This window comes from Prunus avium, chromosome 2 (genome assembly GCF_965620075.1).
Source record: "Prunus avium chromosome 2, drPruAviu1.hap1.1, whole genome shotgun sequence".
Lineage (NCBI taxonomy): Eukaryota > Viridiplantae > Streptophyta > Magnoliopsida > Rosales > Rosaceae > Prunus > Prunus avium.
In genome coordinates, this window is record NC_142285.1 from 1370013 (window position 1) to 1378197 (window position 8185).

The 8185-nt window shown below is 32.5% G+C and overlaps 1 long non-coding RNA gene across 1 annotated transcript; it reads right to left on the reverse strand.

Moving 5' to 3' along the window:
• Nucleotides 1–6901: 6901 nt before the first annotated feature.
• Nucleotides 6902–8185, reverse strand: LOC110744730 (uncharacterized). The gene is made up of 4 exons (XR_002524702.2): nucleotides 8060–8185; nucleotides 7589–7771; nucleotides 7082–7176; nucleotides 6902–6992 (listed from the first exon to the last, which is right to left on the reverse strand). It is a non-coding gene; the product is annotated as an uncharacterized LOC110744730 (long non-coding RNA).

The following is an 8185-nucleotide window of genomic DNA, read 5'->3' on the forward strand; positions in this document are numbered from 1 at the left end:
CAGTAAGATGAATTAGTATACAACATCCTATTTGAAAATCTCATACTTCTATCTTCAGTGCGTTAACATTTGCAAAGACAATTTCATCTACCACTGCTTGCATATTAGACTTCCATCGAGTCAATTAACAACAAAGGTGCGGAAGGAAATATGATATTTGCACGTTAAATCGAATAGGAGAATTTAGTAAAAACAAGAATATGAAACTCAGCTAGATTTATTAACAAATAAAGCAAAGATGTATAAAATATGAAAAACAGGCCAAGCAAGATATGGTCGCAGCAATCAGTAATACAAAGGCATGCTTACTAATATACACTATCTATTTATTTTTAACACAAAGGCATTCATACATTGATAATTTTTAAACTGATTACCTACTGTATTCTAGTTCAAAATATAGCAATACATTTGAAGTACTGACACAATGTTTAGAACAGTGAGTGTTTATTAATTAAGAAGTTTAAGTAACACAAAATGCTACTATATTTGGGTGATAAATTAGACAGCAGGGAGAATGAAGTTGGTGAGACTCAGAAACTTACTATTTATTAAGTAATATAATTCATGAAGTTAATTAAAAAATTTAATACTAATTATTCACTAAATAAATAATAATTAAAATATAATTACTAATTTAACTAATTAAATAAGGCAAATATGTTATTTAATTACTAACAATAAAATTTTAAAAAATTAATTAACCTTTAAATATCCTAAGTTTATATATATATATTTTTTTTTTAAAAGACCTCTCCCGCCGAAATTTCGTCGGCAGAGGTATTTTCGTCGCGAGAAACCTAATCCGATAAATTTTTGCCGGCATAGACTTGTGCCGATGATATTTTGTCGGGAGAAGTGTTTATTTAATTTTTATCAAAAATTTTAATTTTAAAAATATAAAATTAGTTTCTTTACTTTTTCTTTTTAGCCAACTTCTTTAATTTAACATATATGTAATTAAGTAATATCTTATCCTTTTTAAATTACTTTAATTAGTAATTATGTTTAAATTATTATTTCTTTAGTGAATATTTAAATATGTTACTTATTTCATAAATTGCTCAATAAATAATAATGAATTATTTTAAATTATTTTGTGCAATTTTCAAACCTAATTTCATTCAAATTTAAATTGAAAGGATATGTCAAAAACGAAAAAAATAAATTGCTTATTTTCGTTTGGGTGTCTTAATTAAATTTCTCCAAAGCCCAAGAGCCCCAAGGACCAGGTCTTTGATTAATATAATTATTATAAATTAGTGCCAAATCCAAAGCCGAGCCTACAGCCAAGCTCATTACCCCAACTCTCCAATGTTAACCACACTTACCAAACCACTACAGTGCTTTGTTTATAAGGACCTTCATAGGATTGTGGATTTTCGATGTGGGTGGTTCACAAAGGGCACCTCAAAAGAATATCTTCACAGTATAGCCGTGCGGCTGTACTTCAAAAAATAGAATATTTTAAAAGTCCAGCCGTGCGGCTATACCCTTTAAGTAGCTCACTTTTTTAATTACTTTGATTAGTAGTTATGTTTTACTTAGTGAATATTAAAGGAAAAAAGAAAAAAGCAAAATTGAATTACTATTTATTAAGTAATATAATTCATGAAGTCTAGCCGTTCGGCCATACTTTTAAAATATTCGAATGTATTTAGAAAGTATAGCCGTGCGGCTATACCCTTTAAATATACATTTTTGTCATATCGTTTTAGGGTTTAGGGCTAAAATACCACTTTAGCCCATTGGGCTAGAGTTAGTTCTACAATTATTTTATTTATACAAGCGATATTGGGGAATGAAAATTTAAATTCTTTATGATACCTCCCATTCTAATGATTTCTAACTATTAGCCCATTGGGCAAGAATAAAAAAATGAATTTTATTTATAACAAATAATACGGGTTAAACCCATAAATACAACAACAACAAATAGGGATCTGCCAACATTTTGTGGATCAAAGAAGGTTGAATTTCATAGTATAAAATTGCTTGGGATTGCTTTTTTTTGCCAGAAACCTGCCTCACTTTAAAGTTAGGCAGTTTAAGGTATTTGGTAAAAATAAAATATCCCAATTATTTTAAAAGAAGTGGCCTTTTGATAGCAGCTTTTAAAAGCAGACTCTGGGTTGCTTTTCAAGGCTGCTTTCAAAAGAAGCAGAGATGAACCTTTAATGAATTTTTTAAATTCCCAATCATTCATTTTTAAAAATGACACCACCTCCAGTTCCACATCCAACTCCACCACTTGAGTGACCTCTGCAACTAATATTTGAGTTGAGTGACCAACATGTAACTTCGAGTATAGTTGAGGGACCATTTCAACTAATATTCATTTTAAAAAAATGACACCACCTCTACTTCCACATCCAACTCCACCACTTGCGCCACCACATTCACTACCTCCACAACCACCGCCACCACCACCACCACCACCTCGTCCTGCACCACCACCTCCAAAACCTCAACATCCACCACCATCTCCACAACCAACACCACCACATGAGAATATATTGGGACACGCACATACACGAGATGCCTTTCTAAATTCTAACCTTATGAACTACACAACTAGCTAGCTCAGCTAAGAAATGGTTTTGGTCAAATAAAAAATTTCTTAGTCAACACCTTTTCTGGATCACCCCCACCTTTAAACATGTTATAGGTGTCTCACATGACAGGTTTCGGATCTTGGCCAATCTGCATTCATCGAGTATGTGGTTAGAAGAATTTTATTCAACTTTTCACTCAATACATGGGAGTAAGAAGCACTTAAAAAAGTGTCAGCTAGAATTATACATTCACTCATAAGTATACTTGGTTATGCTTGCTCAAAACCTAGTTTAACTTCATCCATAATCTTCCTCAGATAAAAAAATAAAATAAAAACCTTAATTTTTACTTTTATTCCAATGACATATCTAAGGCAAAAGTGACACACTTTCTAATTTTTTCTACATCAAGTATTATTGTTTTTCAAAATTTAATTATCTCAGTACCTAACAAAATCATATGGAAACAAGAACCATCAAAGAACTAGTACCTATCAAGATAGTAAAGTGATAGGCCCCTTTCCCAAAGATCTGATAACAACCTTAGCCAACACTATGTAACTTAATTCGGCAATTCATATCCATAGCCAACACACTTTTATAAAATAATATTCAAAGAGTATAGACTGCTATACCAGGATATTTGTTTTAATTTTTTCAATCAATAGTATAGACGGGCGGCTATATTCGGGACTTTTTATTTTTATTTTTTTATTAATGCTATATTGGGTCCTTTTTAAAAAAAAAAATTCTCTAATTTACTATTATCAATAAGAGTAGTTTAGAGCATTATCCATTACTATTACTTCATTACACGAGTCTCCATTGTCCCTTTTTAATTTTTTACTTTTCTACAGTTTTACCCATATAAAGAATTTAGCATTTTCCCGTTTAATACTTGTATTATACAAGTACATATGTATTTTCAATAATACTTCCATTTTCCATACACGTTTTAAAGACTCGGTACAATACACGTTTTGTAAAAAGCAAACATACAATACACTTATTGTGCACATACGTACGTATTTTTCATTTTTAATACACGTGGTTTTTACAAAATTTTCAATAATACACACAAAATTCATGTATTATACACATAATTTTCACAAATTATTGAATAAAAATAATATATATTAAAATATTATATAGTGGCCGAACTTTTCAGTTGTAACTTGCCAAAGTTTTGCTGAATAAAACACGTATGTATTTTGTTCATTATTTCCCATTCTATATTTTACTAACTATGAAAGAAATTGAGAGGCTGAGATTATCTCTTACTTGTTGTATGAAAAATGCAACATGGTGATTTTGCAATCTCTTTGCCAACGAGAACAACAATGTCAAACAAAGTGTTATGGGTATAGTAGTAAGAGAAGTGGTAGAATTCTTCATGTAAAGTGTTGTTTGAAAAGTGAAGCAATTACCAAGACCACTCCAACTCAGCGTGCAATTCTCTACGACAAATAATTAGTGCAGTAACATAATTTAGTATCACTCAAGAGAATGAGGTAGATCAAAGGCAAATATTCCCACACAAAAAAGAAGAAGAAAAAATTGAACTCTCATATTGATTTACTATGAAAATTCTCTCTTTTCAATATTTGCTTTGGATATGTTGAATCTAGCAAATTAATAACTATAAAGTATAAACTAATGGAAGTAGGCCACAAAATTTCAAAATTTCTAGGGAAAACTTCTTTGCAAACTCTCAAACTAGAAAGCTTTTGTTTTGCTTCATGCGTAACCTCTCTCTGTTAACTGTCTTTCCTGAGCAGAAGGGTACTTGCAATACACTTATAGTGGGACCAAAGGGGGGTAAAGTTAAGGTTTATCAGTCCAATGATTTTTGAAATCACATCAATTTCAAGTAAAGATTCCCTTTATATAGACTCCTAAAACTCCAACAGCCAGTGTTATTGCAAGAGGAATTGTCAAGAGTTGATCAGGTTGAGCAATGGTTCTTTTTGTGCTCTTAGTTCTTACCGTGGAATATTTTTTATTTTTTTAAATAAATAGTATAGCTGCGTGGAGTATAACCGGGCGGCTATACTCTTTAAAAAAAAATTAAAAATAAAAAATCTGCCTCCTAGGCGCTATTAGGAGGGTCCATTTTTCTATTTAATTATTTTTAATAAATCGTATAGCCGCACGGCTATCATGTGGTTTTTTAAATTTTTTAAGAAATGAATAGTATAGCCGTGCGGCTATACGAGTAAAAAAATAAAAAATGGGCCACCTAGCCTAGGCGCTTGGAGGGTCTTTTTTATTTTTTATTTTTTTAAAAAGGAGGGTCTTTTTTATTTTTTATTTTTTTAAAAAGTATAGCCGGTCGGCTATACGTTGTAAGTATCAAAGAGTATAGCCGGTCGGCTAGACTCGGGATTTTTAAAATTTGTTTTAATAAAGAGTATAGCCGCGCGGCTATACTGTAATAAATAGTACAGCCGCACGGCTATAAGCGACATTTTTTTAAATTTTTTTAATGAATAGTACAGCCGTGCGGCTAACTAGGTCCCTTTTTTAAAAAAAGTTTCCCTAATTTTCTTTTATCGATAAGAGTAGTTTATAGGATTATCCATTACTATTAGTACATTACTCGAGTCTCTATTTTCCATACACGTCTTAAAGACTGGGCAAAATACACATTTTGTGAAAAAGCAAACATACAATACACATATTGTACACATACGTTTATATTTTTCATATACACATTTTTTTTATACAAAATTTTCAATAATACACACAAAATTCACATACATGTATAAATTCTTCATATACACGTATTATACACATAATTTTCACATATTATTGAATCAAAATAATATATATTAAAATATTATATAATGGCCGAACTTTTCAGTTGTAACTTGCCAAAATTTTGCCGAATAAAACACGAACATATTTTATTCTTATTTTTCCCGTTCCGTATTTTACTAACTATGAAAGAAATTGAGAGGCTGATATTATTTCTTACTAGTTGTGAGAAAAATGCAAGATGGTGATTTTGCAATCCCTTTGCCAACGAGAACAACAATTTCAAACAAGGTTTTATGGGTATAGTAGTAAGAGAGGTGGTAGTTTTCTTCATGTAAAGTGTTGTTTGAAAAGTGAAGCAATTACCAAGACCACTCTAACCCAGAATGCAATTCTCTACGAAAAAAAGAAGAAGAAAAAATTGAACTCTCAAATTGATTTATTGTGAAATTTCTCTCTTTTCAGTATCTGCTTTGGATATGTTGAAACTTGGAGCCCCAACTCACTTTGGCCAAACCCGAAATCGGGGGTACTTTTCAAGTGTTTTGACGCGTGGCAAATGCCATTCAAGTGTTTTAGACCGCCTAGGCATTTTGAAAATGCAGCAACAAGCTAGGCGTTAAGAAACCTGACTTTCATAATAAAGCCCAGCATATAAAGAAGCGTAGAAGTAATCACTCTCTCGGCCTTTTGAAAATGCAGCAACAAGCTATGGATTAAGAACAATCACTTAAGTGTGAGGAAATTCTTGGTATTAATGCAACTAGACATGCCTCTATAAGAAACAAAAAATTATCTGAAGACCATTATGCACTGTAAAATGTACATCACAAAACATATACATGACTATTAATGCAAGATCAATGGTCTACCTGCTTTTATTGCCTCCTTAGCTAGTTGCTCATCCATCCCAGAAGAGAAGTCTTTACTTTTTGCTAGTTACTTGGCCATACAAACTCTGTTCAACCTCCTATCTCCAACTGTTTTTGCTTCGAAGAGAAATCTTTCGCGTGCAGCACATAATATATGCCTAGCCAATCAGTATTCTGGTTCTGTTTTTGCATTATTCGGGTGAGTTCACAAAAAATGATCTCTGATCTGTAAGATTACAAAGCATCTACTTGCATGTAGGGTTATTTTCTGTATTATATAGTAGGGTTTTTATTTTTGATGCATAATATAGTGGGTTTAACATGAAAGAGTCAGGTGATTGTAAATGACACATGATCTCCATGTGAAAAGCATAGTGCAAAATCTAGAAGACCCCCACATAACATTGATTTATTGCGACTTGAAACAACTCAGTATGCAAAGATATACATATGTTGTTTGAAAGGTTATTGGGTTAGTATAGGATATGAAACTAATGGAAAATATGAATCATAAACCCTATAAAAATGGGCAGGATGACTAACAAATCAGAAAATAAGGAATGATTCAATCAAGACAAGCAATACTAGTCGCTGAGACTAATATACCACATTGATATAGGTATACTCTACTTAAAAAAACATTTGAAATCCAGGAATTCAACTGTAAGCTTTTGAAAATCTCAAGGAATTTAAAACAGAAGCATGCATACCAGCGTTGTCTGAGGATGAAAGAAACATGATGAGTGTGTCAAATCTTGGAACCCTGGTTAAGTTCTCCAGATAATTGACGGCCAAATCCATTTTTTCACTGCCAAAGAAATAAATCAAAGGTGGGGCCATAAGCATTTTATCAAGCTCAACAAGAAAACATACATATCAGACATAAACATTACTTACACGAAAAAGGTTGCTACACACTTGATAATGTCAAGAAGTATGGGAACAGTCAAAGCATTTTTGAATATCTGCGGCAATGCACTTGGAGATATAGCCTGTACAGAAATAACACAAAAAATAGCATGAAACAAAGTAACAACATAAATGGAAAGTCAGAATGAGTGATGATTTCCTAAACAAATACCAACTGCATTCACAATCCTTTATGGACATTTGAAATTGTTCAAAAGGGACACAACAAATGGGGAACTTCTTGGATGGCCCCTAGCATGCAGAAGCCAGATAGGCAGACTGACAATGCAATTACTGGTATACTTCTGGCAACCATCCAAAGAGGACAATAGACGAGACTAATAGAATCTTTGCAGTGGTCAACCGCACGGATGACCACCATGCAAAAAGAACACATTCATGGTCACCTACTTTGGGATGACAACGAACATATGAATCTTGCATTTTGGTAGACTATATTTTTTTACAGTAAACCACATGAATACTTTTGCATACCTTCAACAGGCTAGTCTGTCGAGCATTATCTCCAGAGAATCCTCACCAAGAAACCTCAAATTGATATGCCGAATTTGGTGGTGTGATCTTTTCCGCAGCTACAGCCTTGACTCGGGAAGCAGCTCGAGAAGCAAGCTCTTGTACCGATGCCTTCACCCCTTGCTTCCTAGTTGTGTTATTTCTCTACAAAATTATCATAATATAGACTAGTTCAAGAGACTAAAAGACACAGATGCAAAAGAAATAAATAAAAGTTTAAAGCAAATAAGAAGATAAAGTCATTGAGTCCAGATAACATGGTAGGAGTACACAACATATAAGTCTGATAAGAAGCTATAAAGACAAAAGCAATTAATAAGGTTCATAAACAAGTCTATCTTACTTATTCACCTGTTACTAAGAAGAAACGAAAACTCAATGACAACAACAAAAAATAAAGTAAAAGGAGCAACAAAACACTTTTCTTGACACCTTAGTGTGATCTTGAACTGCAATCATTTCTATTATTTGAGCACTGCTGGAGACAAGCTGGATGCTTTGTCCGTTCACTTTGGGATCCAACTTTCCCACTTTCTGCATTTCTTGTACATAATTTTT